We start from the raw sequence: 15759 nt of genomic DNA, 5'->3' as shown, positions 1-15759 counted from the left end.
TAGCTTAAGGCTATAAGGCGGAGGTGGTGAAGGGTGGCTGATCCTCGCCCTGATGGGGCTGGGACAAGTAGATCACCGCCGCTTGCGGCAGGGGCTAGCCTGCCACCGATTTGTATCGGTTGTAGGCCGTCATTGCACCCGCCACTGCCTCGGTGGTTGACGACGGCTATGGTTGCGGCGCGCGTCTTTCTCTCCCTCTTATTTTTCTTTCTTCTCTATTTTCTCTTCTGTCTGCATGAGGCAGCGGAAGTGGCTCAGCTACAGAGCCAGTAGCAGGCCCGTGCATTTCCTTTTCCTTCTTCCTACAGGCACAACAACAACAGCAACGCTTTAAGGCAGCCCACAGATTGGCTGGCACTTTTTGAAGAACTGCCTGCCATAGAGTGCTTTTAGACAGGAAGGGTGGCAGTTCCCTGCCCTACGGGGCTGGGACGGTAGGTCAACGCCGCTTGCTGCGGGGCTAGCCAACCACCAAATTTTATCTGTTGTAGACCGTCATTGCACCCGTCACTGCTTCGGTGGTGGACGACGGCTGTTGTTGCGGCGCGCGTCTTGCTCTCCCTCTATCTTTTTCCTTTCTTCCCTATTTTTCTTCTGTCTGCACGAGTCAGCGGAGGCGGCTCAGCTACAGAGCCAGTAACAGGTTCGTGCGTTTTTTTTCTTCCTACAGCCACAACAATTACAACTTTTAGACACGCGCCCCGCTATAGTGGTGCAGTCTTAATAAAACACTTCAGCTGCCCTTGAGCTGACGCGTGTGAGGTTAAAATTTCTTCAATTTTACCAGGTCATCCAGAACTTCTGCCCACTGTGGTGGGTCGGGGAGCGCGCAGATACATTCCCGTAGATAAACAGCACTTGCAACAAAATTTTCACGTACACTGCGAATGTTAATATCTTCATGCCTTACTTGCATCCGTGTTTTCCACAAGCTGTGGAGGCCCAGAAGCATTATTAAATCATATGGTACGTCTTCGTTCTCCACCGGTAAAAACCGGATGCCATAAGGGTTTAGTGGTAGCTCTTTTTTATTTGTTCTTTGTAGCACGTCCCAATGAAATACTGCTGGCAGTTTGTCGACTAAGGGACATAGATTCCTTTTTCGTGAAGCCAGGTTTTGACGGGTAGAGTGTTCGAGTGCAACTTAAAAAGAACGTTTTCGCAGCTGGTCGAACTGGCATCCTCTTCACTCGTTTTAAAATATCCTGCCCTGGGCCTCCACGGTAGGGCTCTCGATTCAAAGGTGCCGGCAGCATTATTTCCACTAGGTCCTTATGCACCGTTTTCTTGCCAACACTGTACAAATATTCACGGCAAAAACGCACTTCTAACAACTTGTAAGAGAGAACTAACTCGTGCAGATATCTTGTGACAGCACCACGCATGTTTTCACTTGAGGAGACAACAAATTCGGGTAACAGCCTTTGCAGCCGCACTTGCATGACTGTTCTTAAAAAGGTGTCATTTTGGTCGCGAAGAAAAAAAAAGCGCGATACCACTTGGCGCAGAAACAAATGAATCAAACCGACTCCTCAGCTTTTTAAAGAAAAAAATAAATTCGTTCGCCTCGTATTTTCCCAGGTCGAAGTCCAAAGAAAAACCGCAAACACACGATGAATTTTTTGAATGGCAGTTCGTGACGCACATAGAACATTCATTACATACCATATCTTTGAAATCAAAAACACATTGCAGATGAACGCGCGTGAAAAGATTGACAGTTGCCTTCCCTGCCATGCTTCCGCTTTCTCTATTAAGTGTGACAATTTGTTGTTCATGTATACTTCGGAAATAAAGAAAAAAGAAACTATAGTGGTGCAGTGGTCAGGGCAATCGAATGCGGTGCCTAAGGTTGCGGGATCGAATCCCGGCTGTGGCAGCCGCTTTTCGATGGAAACGAAAAGCAAGGCGCCCGTGTGCTGTGCGATCTCAGTGTACGTTAAAGAACTCCAGGGGGTCGAAATTTCTGGAGCCCTCCACTACGGCGTCTCTCATAGCCTGAGTTGCTTTGGGATGTTAAACCCCTTCTACCAAGCAAACCAAACCTTTCAGACAGGCAACATGGCCTCAGAGCAGCCGCCCTTTTAGAAATATACTTCGGTTCACTTCAAAGCGTTGCATTTGTGACCACTGATCATGCATGTATTTATTGATCAGGCACTGGAGAAATATAAAGCAAATCCCTCTCGTCGCCTAGTTTGGTAGCATCTCGCTAACAACACAAGATTTGTGGGTTCGAATGCCTCCTGACACCATAGTCACCTGGTATTTCGCAGTGAGAGCTATATTGGCCACAGTCTTGCCATTTCACCATGCCTGTCCATGCCTGCAAAAAGGTTGAAGAAAAAAGAAAAACAAAGAAGGAAAAGACGAAAAAGAAGAAGAGAGATAACTGGGTAGTTAGTAGGTGCGAACAGCAGCGATTTGCTAGGATAAAGGTTCGTTCGAACGTTGGGACGGCGGTGTGCCCCGGAATTCGACGTAGAGATGGCGTCATACCTCTAGAAGTCTTCTACACCCGAATGAGAATGGTCAACGACGAGAGGCGTGGGGTGCTCATACGTGGAGCGATTCTCCTATGACAAAAATAATGTTGAAACTCTAGAGTAAACTACTCTGCGCAAAAGCCATGTCTTTACTTTCAAGCCGAACCTAAGCATAGCCATGCAGATTGCTCTCGCAAACTCGAGGTTTAACCACCACCTAAAACACAGCTAATTTGTTTTTAAAGATTAAAACAATTCTTTATAACGTTATATAATTTCAGACATATGTTTCATATGAGCATGGTGCAATCTTATAGATTATGTGAGATCATGTGACTATAATGTCGTGACCCTCGCAACCACTCATGACTTTCGTGACACGACGCAGAACTCTGACGGTGACAACGCTGGGTTTTCCACTGATTGGCGGCTGTAATTTTGAAGTTTGCCATATGATGCATCATTGGGCGATCAGAGTTGCATACAAGCTGCTTTAACGACGCATTTTATATGTAATTTGCTATTACGCTGGCCCTCAAGACAAAGCAGTTGCAATGCAGCTGCTGACTGAGTGCCAGCATCGCACCAAGGTGCTGATATCCAAAGGGCAGAGGCACCGATGATGAAGGACTTTTTTCTCAAATAAATTATGTTTGTGAAATGACCAGTGAAATCCGAAATTGTTTTGGGGCATGTTTTGCCACAAGGAAATTTCCGCTTCAACAGAACCTTTCACGCACCCGTTTCGTTGAAGCGAGGTTCGACTGTATATCTCTTTCAGAATCGAATCAAATAAAGTTTATTTGTTCTCTCAAGGAGAAAAGGGGGTGACGGGTAAAAGCCACTCAATTGTGTTTGACAAAGCCACGACTCAGTTCGGCAGCAGTTCTGACATAACACATAAAACAGCTTACTGGGCTAAAATTGTACACTGCACTTTATATACAGATACCAACATTTTACAGAACACAAACACTGCACATGAAAACAACGAGTTTAAAATACATTACAAAGATAGTCATATAAGACACACTCTGTTCTAAACATAATACGAATAGAAAAAAACATTCAGTTTGAAATAAAATTCAGTATCAAAAAACTACAAATATTTAGTATAAATACTGAAAATTTAGAATGTCATCAAAATAAGCGTGATATAATGTTGGTATCAAAAACATAAAACCCCACAAACCAAACTAAAAACAAAATAAAAAAGGCAATGCACACGGGACGAGATGCTGCTCATAAAGAATGGGAATAAATTGATCGCACGAGGATTACTTCCGGGTTTATATCAATAAGCGGTAGGTTATTTAGAATAGCAGCATAAGAAATGGATTGGCGACCATAATCTGTATGGCAATGAGGCACCACAATGCGTCACTATGACGTGTATAGTAGATGTAAGTGTGCCTGGGGAGGTTTATCAAATTCAGGATGCTGCGATTATGTGCCAGAACTGACGAGCGATATGTATATGTTAAACGGAAAGGGTAAATGGCTTCATGGTGGGAAGTTTATACTGAAAGAAATAAGAAGTATGGGCATGACAAGAAATATTTGTAAAGGCACGCAAGGCGTGCTTGAGACAGATTTTCAGGTTCACTGTATTTTATTTTTATTTATTTATTTTATTTATCTAGCATACTGCAGGCCACAATTTTGGCCCAGGCAAGAGGGGCATTACAACAATATGACAAAGTGAACAGGCTATGCAACGATAAGAACAAGCATCGACACAAGATGACATAAAAACAAACACACATCCAGAAAAAGTCGGAAACACTGTACAAAGGCTATATAATGTACACTATACAAAGCTACACGATGAGAAAACAAAGATCGAAACTGTATATTTCATTCTAGTAGTTTTTCATTCTATTCATATTCCAAATTTCATTCTAGCAAAAACAAAAAATCAATAATCAAGAACATAATGCAACTCAGGGCACCTGTGATTTACTCAAAGGACGTTTTAGTTCTTTTGGAAATCGTTGGATTCAAAGACAATTGGAGGTGATTCGTTTCATTTTTTCACTGTCTTGGGTAAAAAACTATTCCTATAGGAGCTTCTTTTTGCAAACTCGGAGTCAGTGCATGATGTGTAGTATGCCTTGTTCGCCTAGTATTAGCTTGCTGAAAACAATTTTTCCTTTATAAATTTCTAAAGAAGCGTCTTTCCTTCATAAATTTATTTCATAACTTTATGAAGGAAAATTTATGAAGGAAAGATGCAGTATACTGTAGCAATGGGCGACTTCAAAGCAGAGATAGGGAAAAAATTTTTGTGTTTCAACTCCGCTTAACCCTAGTTGAATTGCGATAGCAACGGCGGAAGCTTTGTTTGCCTGCTACAATATTCCCCTATCACGCCCTGTCAGTGTAAGGTGCTATATTATTGGGTACAATTAGGCTCATCCTTTAAGAGTATGACGCGAGAGCGTAAGCTACCAGCCCAGATATAAATGAGAAGGGTTTTTTTGTTTTTTTAGTCGAAATTTATTGCCTCAGGGCATCAGTAGGTTATGAGATGAAGGATGAATAAATGAATGGAAAAAGGTTGGCTGATTTTATGAAGTCCAGAAGTGAGCGATGATGAGGTGCCTGCGTCCAAGTGACGTATGAGGCAGGATTGGTTGCTAATAGGCCAGCTATGCTCAGCTGCCGGATTCGTGTTGGCTTGAGTGCTGGGCAGTCCCACAGCAAGTGGTGGATGTCGGCCTCGACATCTTCGTTGTTACAGATCGGGCATCCTGGGCGAGGATATAAGTGTTGGAAGTATGACCACGTCCTGGTGACAGCTGTTGTAAGGGCAACACCGACCCGGATCCTCCTAAGCGCAACCTCCTCTGCACGGGTGATACCGCGGGGAAGGGATATCGCACACGGAGGGTTAAGTGCACGTGTGCGGCGCCGGAGGTGCTCCTTTCTTGACAAAAGGAGGGTAGCGTCGTCGACTTCGAGAAGCCGTGTGATTGATGCGTCTTGGTTCACAAGGCGGGTTGCAAAATCAGCTTGACTTTGGGAAGGCAGCAGATCCCGTGGGACCCACTCAATGCGTATTGATTGTGGGATGCGCGCCGCAAGCTGGTGGATGTCTTGGCAAATTTTAGGGCAGCGGCTGACACGTCGGAGCAGACGTACTGCTTGAAGTGCGTCAGTGCGGATGATAACGTGGGCTGTAGGGAGCATGGGTATGGAAGCCACGGAGTAGAGTGCCTCCTGAACTGCCACGAGCTGAGTGCAGAAAGATGTGAGTGGTTCCGAAAGCTGAAACGTAGTGGTCTGATTCAGGCTAGGTCTCCGTGGACAGTAGATTGCCGTTTTGCTTCACAGCCTTTCAGGCTTCCATCCACGTACACTACTAGGGAATCTTGAGGCAGGTGAGTATCTTGCTCATCAAATTTCTGGCGAAGTAACGATGCTGAGTTGGCAGACGTTGGTCTGCGGATATCAGTTGGCTTGTTGTCTCCTAATTGTACAAATTTCCAGGGAGGGAGAACTGGCGCAGGTGGCTGAAGAATAATGTGTGGCGCTGCATACGCCCTCAGTGCTTCGTAGAATGTGACAAAGTGGCCTTGAGTCTGCGAGCATCACGGCGCTGCTGCACCAGTTCATCGATGGTGTAGAGCTGCGCATTCTCCTGTAACGCTACGTCCGGTGTGAGTCGTGGGAGGCATGTTATGGTCCTCATAGCTTCTCGATTTACGGCTTCAAGCCGATCCCATTGTGCTCTTGTAAGATGCTGGAACTGGGCCTGATCAACAATACGTGGCTGCAGAACCGCCCCCACTAACTGGCGTGCAACAGACGAGCCAGCGCCACCCGTTTTAGGTGCAATTCTTCTTATTAAACTCATAGTTTGAAGTGCTTGCTTTTTGCCTGAGAAAGCCTGATCCTGATTGGTGAATAGTTAAGCCCAGAATTTTCAGGCTCGAACTTTCTTGTATTGGGGTGCCTGATAGAGAGAGACGAATTGGATTTGAGGCAAGTTTAAGGCGTCCCCAGCGGCTGGCGACTGACGTGTATGAAGTTTTACGCACACAGTTGAAGGCCAATGGAGGATGCGTAATCAGAGGTTACGTCTAATGCTGACTAAAGGGCGGCCTCTTGAGTGAGAAGATCAGGGTGAGTGCTCCATACCGTGATATCATCTGCGTATTGCAAGAACTTGATTTCAGGGATATCATGTAAGCGCCACGCCAATGGGATGAAAGTAATATTAAACAACGTCAGAGACAATACTGATCCCTGAGAAGGGTTCAATGCTACTGAACCGAATGGGGAGCGAAAGCATTAGCTTCCGGTGACCGATTGTTCTTCTTCTTCTCATCGAGGTCATCTCTCAAAAAAGAAGAAAGCAGAGTGTGTTTGTCCTAAACCTTTACAGTCCTCCAAGCAACACGCAGGAAGATTTCAAGCCACTTTTACTGGAATGCACACGCATAGTGGGAACGAACCCCATTATTATTATGGGGAACCTAAACGCTGTACATACGGCATGGGGCTACCACAAGGACCCCCCGAAGGAACCAAGTTGTTGGAAGCGGCTGAGCAGCTGGATCTCTGTCTTATGACGGACACCATGTCCCCCACTAGAATAGGAAACAGTGTAAGCAGAGACACCTGCCCAGACCTAGCTTTCACCAAAAACATAAGACATTGCACCTGGATCAATCTAGAAGAAACACTCGGCAGCGATCACAAAATCCTTAGCTTATCCCTAATGACAACCCATATGAAAAGGAACATTGGCTCTACTAAAATAACGGACTGGGATAAGTTCAGACAAATTAGACCGCCACACGACGGCATCACAACAATTGAAGATTGGGTTCAAAGCCTAAAGGATGCTCATGTAAAAACGACCCAGACCATCAACACAACGACAAAAACCCCAGAAGTAGACAGACATCTCCTACATTTATGGGAAGCCCGAAAAAGTCTAATAAAACGGTGGAAAATGCAAAAATTAAATAGAAAACTTAAAATGAGGATAGCACAGGTTACGGCTGAAGCACAAGAGTATGCTTAAAGCTCGCCAAGCAAAACTGGGCAGATTTCTGCAATTCGCCGAAAGGTACCCTAAGCACGGCTAAAGCATGGTCAATATTAAGAAGCATGATAGACCCCTCAAAAACCAAAACGGCCACAAGAAGAACCCTCCACACCATAGCCCATAAATACCCGGGCACAGATGCAGAGTTGATCACCGCTGCGCACAAGAAATACATAGGAGACCCTACTCCGGTTTGCCAAACTTCATATGCGGGTCAACCAAACCCCTCCCTTGACTCCCCCATAACACTGGCGGAGGTCGACTCAGCCGCCCGTACATTTACAAGAAACACTGCCCCTGGAGGAGTCAAAGTCACCTACGCCATGATTAGGAACTTAAGCACCGAACATCTGCAAGACCTAACGAAGTACATCAACGAAGAACTGCGGGAGAAGGGACAGGTCTCATATCAGCTTGGAGACACGCGGATATCATCACCATAACAAAGGCTGGAAAGCCACCGGCTGTGGAGAGTCTCCGTCCTATCTCCCTCACTTCTTGCCTGGGAAAACTGTATGAAAAAGTAGTCCACCTGAGGCTCCAAAATTACATCGACGAAAACATCTTTCCTTCCTGCATGCTGGGCTTCCGCAAGGGACTCTGCACGCAAGATGCTTTCCTCCGGATTAGGGAAGAAGTCATCAACACCATACCGGCGAAAATTTCATTCTGGCACTAGATCTCAAAGGAGCATTCGACAACATTGGCCACCAAGCCATATTGCACGAATTAAACAATATCAACTGCGGGGAGAAAATCTTCAAATACGTGAAGGCTTTCCTCTCAGATCGCACAGCCACCATAGGAATTGGAGAGATCCGATCACCAAAAGTACCCATGCCGAACAAAGGTACACCGCAGGTTTCTATAATCTCTCCAATGCTATTTAACATAGCAATGATAAATTTAGCAAAAAAAAAAACTGTTGACCCGCAATGATATTGGCTTCACTTAATACGCGGACGACATCACCATGTGGGCTACTCAGGGATCCTTGGCGCAAAAAGAAGCTCTGCAAGCCGCTATAGACGTAGTCGAGGAATTTACCGGGGAGAGCGGTCTTCAATGCTCCCCAGAAAAATCGGAACTTATCAGGCTACACAGAAGAAATTACAAGTCCCCAGGAGAAATTCAGCTCTCTCTAGGAGACCAGACAATTCAAGAGAAGGACAAGATCAGAGTTTTGAGGCTGTGGTTGCAAAGCAATTTGAGCAACAATCAAAACACTCAAAACCACAGTCAACCAAATTTCCAGAATGATTAGAAGGGTGACCTGGCACCGGAAAGGGATGAGGGAGGAGGACACCCTCCGCCTTGTACAAGCCCTAGTCGTTAGCAGGATTACCTACGGGCTCCCATATCACGAAATTAGAATCACTGATAAAAGGGCCATTGACACTATCATAAGAGGAGCCTATAAAAAGGCCCTAAACCTCCCGCCAACAACATCAACGGAACGTCTTTAGGCACTCGGAGTGCACAACTTCGAGGAGCTCAAGGAGGCGGTTCTAGAGAGTCAGAAACAACGCCTAACAACAACGCAGGCGGGTAGGGAAATCCTGTCAAAACTAGGGCTATGGCAGGCGCTAAGAACTTCCGAGATCAAATCACAAATTCCGACATCCACAAGAAACAACATCTATGTGAACCCGATACCCAAGCACATGCACCATGAGTTACCGAAGGGTCGAAGGAAAGCCAGAGTCAAATCATTGGAAAAACAATTGTCTAAAGACGCGGAAGTTGTCTACGTAGACATAGGGGCTTACGGCGAGCCTGGCAAGTTCACAATAGCTGCAGTTGACCACCAGAAGAGGCCAATTATTCAGGCTTCGATCTATGCCAAGGATCCTGCGAAAGCGGAATCACTGGCAATAGCCGTCACCATAAAAACACAAGACCACCAAAAGAAGTCATCACACGTAGTGACGGACTCCCAACGAGCCTGCAGGGACTACCTGGCCGGAAAATCTCACAGAAGAGCGTGTGCAATATTACGTTCCATCTCCCAGACGCACACAATTACATGGACACCTGGTCACGAAGGCCTAGAAGGAAATGAGGTAGCGAATGATCTAGCCCGAGCTCTCACAAACCGGGCGGATCCCCATCCCTCCCCCGCCCCTCTCCTAGGATCCTACGGCGACAGGCTGGAACACCTACGGTTAGAAAGAAGAATTTTCTCACCACCACACAAACAACTTCCTTCCTCGGACGCTATAGACTCGAGAAAAATACAAATACATTCCCTAATCTTTACACTTTAAATAAGATAAGCCCAACAAAATACACGAGTTACTGTCCTTGGTGCGGTGCAAGCCCCACACTCTATCACATCTCTTGGGAATGCCAGGACAAACCTGACCCAACGTCACTAGTGCCATGCCCGACACACGAGCAGTGGGAGGCGGCCCTGACCATGCGACAATCTGGACCAGCAAGCCTGGATTATCCAGCTAGTCCGCAAGTCAGCTGCTGCCAGCGGAGCCCTGGACTAGGGGCACCGACCACCCAGCTCCTGCGAATTCTTACTGATTATCATGCTCATTAAAAGTTTTCTCTCTCTCTCTCTCTTCTTCTTCGCCTTCGTCTTATTCGTCTTCTTCGTCTCCTTCTTTGTCTTCTTCTTCGTATTGTTGGTCTCCGTCTTCCTCGCGGCTGTTCATGGTCAAACGTGGACATTCCCGGGACGACACGACGGGCCGAAACCTGGCACAGTAAGAAAACGCGCGAGAGGCTATCGGGAGCACCGCAGTTGGCAGACTGGTCATTGCGTACAATACCCCATCTGGCAAGGCGCTGTCTCGTGGGGATAGATCTATTTTTTTAAAGGGAAGGCAGAGATGTTGGCCGGAATGATTAAAATTTTGAGGACGCTTAAGCTTCGCCTTTAAGAATGAAACGCGATAGCGTTATCGCGCCCCGTTCGCACCGTCTACTCATTTCCTTGTCGCGCTGCCAGCCACCTTGCCGAAACGCGCGGGCCTCAAGTTGCAGTCGTAGTCCGTCGGCTACATCGTTGCTGATCCGAGCCGGCGTGATGAAAATCTCGGAGGCCATGCCCTGTCTATCGTATTCCGTGCGCCACACGCATGATGGCGCTACGTGCACGCCAAGCGAAGAGGAAGTACAGCGGAAAAGTAATTTGCCACTCGCTTAACTGCGTGTTCTGTAATTCTGTTTTTACATGCTCAGTTACTAGTTGAGTTTGAAAAGTGCAATAACTTAAGAATTGTGAATATCTTTTTCAGCAAAGCGGACATGGAAAAATCCTAACAGGGAGTCTAAAAATGAAATTCACTTCATACTGTGTTCTAACTCCAGCATTAAGCAGGATATAGAGGTAATCGGGAAAGTGCGATGTGGTTTCCACAGGATGGAAATCAAAAAGAAGCAATGGGCATGGGCAAGACAAGTAGTGTGAAGAGATGATAACCGATGGTCGCTTAAGTTAATGAACTGGATTCCAAGGGAAGGAAAGCATATCAGGGGGCGGATGACGTTAGATGTCAAGTGGATGCAGCTAGCAAAGGACCTAGTTAGTTGAAGGAATATGGAAGAGGCCTTTGACCTGCAGTGGTATAGTCAGGCTGATGATGATGACTAGTCAAGGAAATTGGTCTGCAGCTCTGAACGTAGGGTCTCATGACTCTATTATAAATAGGAACACCTCGCGCTAACTTCGAATCGCATGATAAGATCATTTCATTGAGGGACTTTTGAAACAACTTCGTGAAGTAAAAGCCTAACGTATCCACGCAATTTCTTACAATTGCTGTAGGAGTGTCATCAGGACCACACTCCTTGGCCTGGTTCATATCTTTCAACAATTAACAGAATCCACTAGCAGAGAAAGTGACTTCTGGAATACGGTCAATTTCCACAAAGGAAGACAGACCTCACGTAAGCTAGAGGGCATAAATACAGACGAGAAATAATGGCTAAAGCATTTAGCTTCTTCCTCATTGTGATCAATGATTTCCGCACCATTTTTTAAAGCTGGTACAGAGTAGTTTTCTTTGCCATTACGTTTCATATAACTCCGAAATTCTTTGCGGTTCTTTGCAAGCCTTTCGCCTAAATGCGAAAAATGCAAGTCTTCTGAATGCAGTATTTTCATCTCAATTCAGTTTTTATTCATTTCAGCAAAGCAAAACACTACTACGAGTTAGGGTCCTTGTACCTCTGATACAATCAGCGCTGCCCTCGAATTATTGCACGTAACTCAGAGTTAAGCCATGGTTTGTCTCGAGCTCTCCTAGATGATATATATATAAATCTGGATGGTGCAAGAGCATCGTAGAGATCAAAGAGTTTACATTTTAAAATATTCCATAGTTGTTGTATATTTAGTTTATCCACAGCGGCATCAAAAGTTGGGAAGTACGTCTCGAAAGCGGCGTTGATTGCTTCGTAGTCCGCTCAGCTATAGGCATATTCTGTCAGGTGTTTTCTCAACGCGTATAGAGCCGTTTAACCTCCGAGAAAACTATTGTGGTCGCTCAGCCCTGGCAACACCCGTGCATTGCATACGACATCAGGAAAGGTACAAAGCAAGATGTCAAGTACTACATGGCCAGTTCCGTCAGTTCGCGATGAGTCACGAACCAACTGAGAAAAGCTATTTTGATCCATTATATCAAAAAACGTTGAATATAAACTTCGAGCTGTTTCTCTTAGTTCGTTAGCCGACCATTCAATATTCGGAAGAAAAAAATCTTAGAACAAGACAATCAGTGTTAATATTTTCAAGAAAATTGGATAAACAAACTAGCGGTTGTAACGATGGACCAGGGTCCGTATTCCAAGTTTGCGTCGTTATCGAAGCTTCGCTATCTCTTGACCTCGAGTAATTTGAATGGTCGAAACGCCGGAACATGATGTCACCACTTCCGGTTTCGCAGTGGCAACACCCGGGCCGGTTCTGGTGTTTCGACCAATCAGATTACTTGAGGTCACGTGAGACAGCGACATTTTCGATAACGACGCAAATTCAGAATACGGACCCAGGAGGTGAATAAAATGACCCAAGAACCAGTGTTTTTTCATTCGGCAACCTTCTACAGTCCCGCCGGGGTGGTGCAGTTTAAGACGGCCGAATGCTGCGCCGTAGTGCCCGGGTTCGATCTTGATCTCGTCGGGATCTTGCTTCTGTGGGCACCTCAACCGCGCCGTAAAGGAACGAAGGAAGGGGAGTGAAAGTGGAAAGAGAGAAAGAGGAGCCGTAGTGGAGGGCTTCGGAGTAATTTCGACCACCTGGGGATCTTTAACGGACGCTGAGATCGCACAGCACACGGACGCCTTTTCGTTTCGCCTCCATCGAAACGGAGCCGCGGAGGTCGGGTTCGAACCCGAGTACTCCGGCACAGTAGTCGGGCGTCTTACCACTGCACTACCCCGGCGGGGCTTCTGGGGACACCTGAACCGCGCGTAAGGGAAGAGAGAGAGAGAAGAAACGCTTATTAAGCCGGATAGTTATATAGGGCCGAGTTACACTGCCCTACTAGGTGGCCAGCAGGTCAAGCCTGTTAGCGACCTCGTAGGCGCGCTTGAGGTCCGGTCTTGTATGCACGGGTCCGAGCTGCGCAGCAGGGTCTCCCAGTCATCTGCATGCAGGATTTCTCCTAATTCTAGAGGTGGGGGGTCCTCCTTACATCCCCAGACTATATGTAGGCTAGCTCTCTCATCGCCCAGTGGGCTGTCAGGAGAAAATTGGCTGGGGAAAATACGTGAGAGAACTATCGGGTTTGGAAAGGAGTTGGTTTGGAGTCTCCTCCAGGTAATTTCATGTTCTTTGCTAAGACGCTTGTGCGGGGGCGGAAACTTCCTTCGTTCAAGGCGGAAGTGGTGGGTTATATATTTAAATCGTGAAATGATATGTTATCCTTGGCTGTCCACAGAGCGGAGGTGGTCACCGCTCGGCTGACTAAACCTCGGGTTGTCTGGTGAGCTTCTGTGGACACCTAAATTGCGCTGTAAGGGAAGGAAAGAAAGTGGGATACTGTTACGAGCTGGTTACGAGGGACAACGCCGACACCGCGAAACCCAGGAATGGGCGCCAAAGAGCTGCGCTTTAAAAGGCGCTGAGCACTGCGCCCTAAAGTGGTCCGAGGAGCCACACCTCCTGCCAACACGCTACATACCTTTGTAGTCAATGGTAATGCGATGGCCAGCGACGCGTAGGTAATTGGGTACTGGTGACGAGGATGACATATGTCCATCCGCACATACCTCGTCCCAGTAAGAACACCTTTACAGGAGCCCATCTAGCCCGCAGTGACGGATAGGACTTTGCCATGTTGGCTCAGGACCTGGACGAGCGTTTCGTTTGAAATGTATGACGGCAGGAAAAGGCGAGCCGCGGTGGTCGCTTCTGGCCCTACTGGAACAACTGGGATACGCTCGCTGCCGATAACGAGGCAGCCGGCTTCGACGATTAGAGCCATGGATGCCATGCTCTTCACTGTCACTTGAAAGGACTGGGCGCCCATTTGCTGTACACAGTAGACTTCAGGTAAACCCCCAATTGAGGCCGTCGCGTCAACGACGGTCACGGAACTGGTCCCCGCAGGGACAACTATATCGAAGACCAAACTCTTCGATGAATTCCATGGCGTTGCAAGTGTCATGGCGACCAAACCACGGGACGCCCCCGACGTGTAACACGCAGGCACGCCCGCTCAATGCAAGTGACAAAATCAATACAGGCCGGTTAAATTTCCGCTAATATAAAGAGAATGTATTGGGTACATACATACAGAGAAAAACGCAATTACTCACACACCTAAGCGCTATACCTAAGCTTGCATTGGGCTTAGTAATTGAAATTTCTAGAAAACAAAAAATGATGGGAATAACACAGGAACAGACTGGCAGGCACTAACTTGCATTGAATGAAATGCTGCCAAATGACCAGCACATGAAAGATCAAAAATAGCAGGTCCTATGGAGACAAAAAAGAAATAACAAAGGATTGAGAAATTGACTGAAAAGGAATCACAACTGAACTGCAGCTTTTTAAATGGGATAGGGGTGTCTGACCCAGCCCAGCCCGCCCAAGACAAATATACCCTTGGCCCGAGGCAGAGGGCTTCCGAGCAGCCCGAGCCTCGCCCGTGGGCTGGGCCATGCTGGGTACGGGCTTTTGGACTGACCGGAGCCCATGCACAGCCCTGTCAACCACTATTTGTCTCAGCATCAGGTACATTTCAGGTTGGATTCTGAAATGTCTTGAAGCTGAATTCACCCTCTTACACCATTTAGACAAGCCTTAAGATAAAACTAGAAGTTAGCGCGCTGCAGAGCTATGCATGTGCTGAACACAAAATTGCCCATCGGTGAATGCCATAGCTGACTACTCAAGCTGAAGATTCGAACGCAGATGATAGGCCATCACAAAGAATCATGGCTGGTGCTGTTTTTATCATCGCCCTTGCAATGCATGCTTCAGTGCTTCGACGATGGTAGCACTAGACTGAGAAGAGGGCTAAGAGCTAGTGTTCTATAAAGGAACAGAAGGGAAAGCTGATCCTAGTATCGGATTGTGCATTTGGAGCGGACTTATATTGAGAAATAAGAAAGATCAGAGCACCATACCACTTATTAGAAAAACATTCTCAAACCGGTTCCTTTGCAGAAAAAAAAATATGAAAGAAAAATTTTTGTTGAAAATGGCATTCTGCACATTGTCCGCCGAAAGTTGCAGTTTGCTTCTTCAAAATAAATTGCGATAGTCGAGTGCTACACCTTGGAGTATTGTGCGAAGGCTTCTCTCTATCTTTATTCCTTGCCGCATATGCTGCTGTAATGGTTCCAGGTTCTTAATGCTTTGTTGTTGTTTTTTGTCTATTCTGACTGCACCCAATAAGCGCGTTCTGCAGTCGAGGTATTTAGCTGTGCTCTGTCATCTGCTGCGAATCTAATCCTAGAGATGCCAGCTAGGTGAGTGTAGATGGCCCATGACTTACCACTGTGCACCTGCGTCTCCACGAAAGTAGTCCACTGCAATAAATTGCGCCGTGCCGTATCACTCTGGCAGAACGTCTGATCAAGTGTTGTGCATTATGTGGTGTGCCCTCATTAGCATTTTCATTTCTGCTTTGCAGTTTTGTTCAAAATATGTTTTTTATAGTGTGTGAAATGATTAAACTTTGTTTTCGTTTTCAGGGTGTTGCATTGCATCCAGCATTTCCAAGCTGCCCACTCAGCGGAGCA

Source organism: Amblyomma maculatum, chromosome 9 (genome assembly GCF_055883805.1).
Source record: "Amblyomma maculatum isolate TAMU_Amacu chromosome 9, ASM5588380v1, whole genome shotgun sequence".
Lineage (NCBI taxonomy): Eukaryota > Metazoa > Arthropoda > Arachnida > Ixodida > Ixodidae > Amblyomma > Amblyomma maculatum.
Note: the sequence above shows the minus strand (reverse complement) of the source record.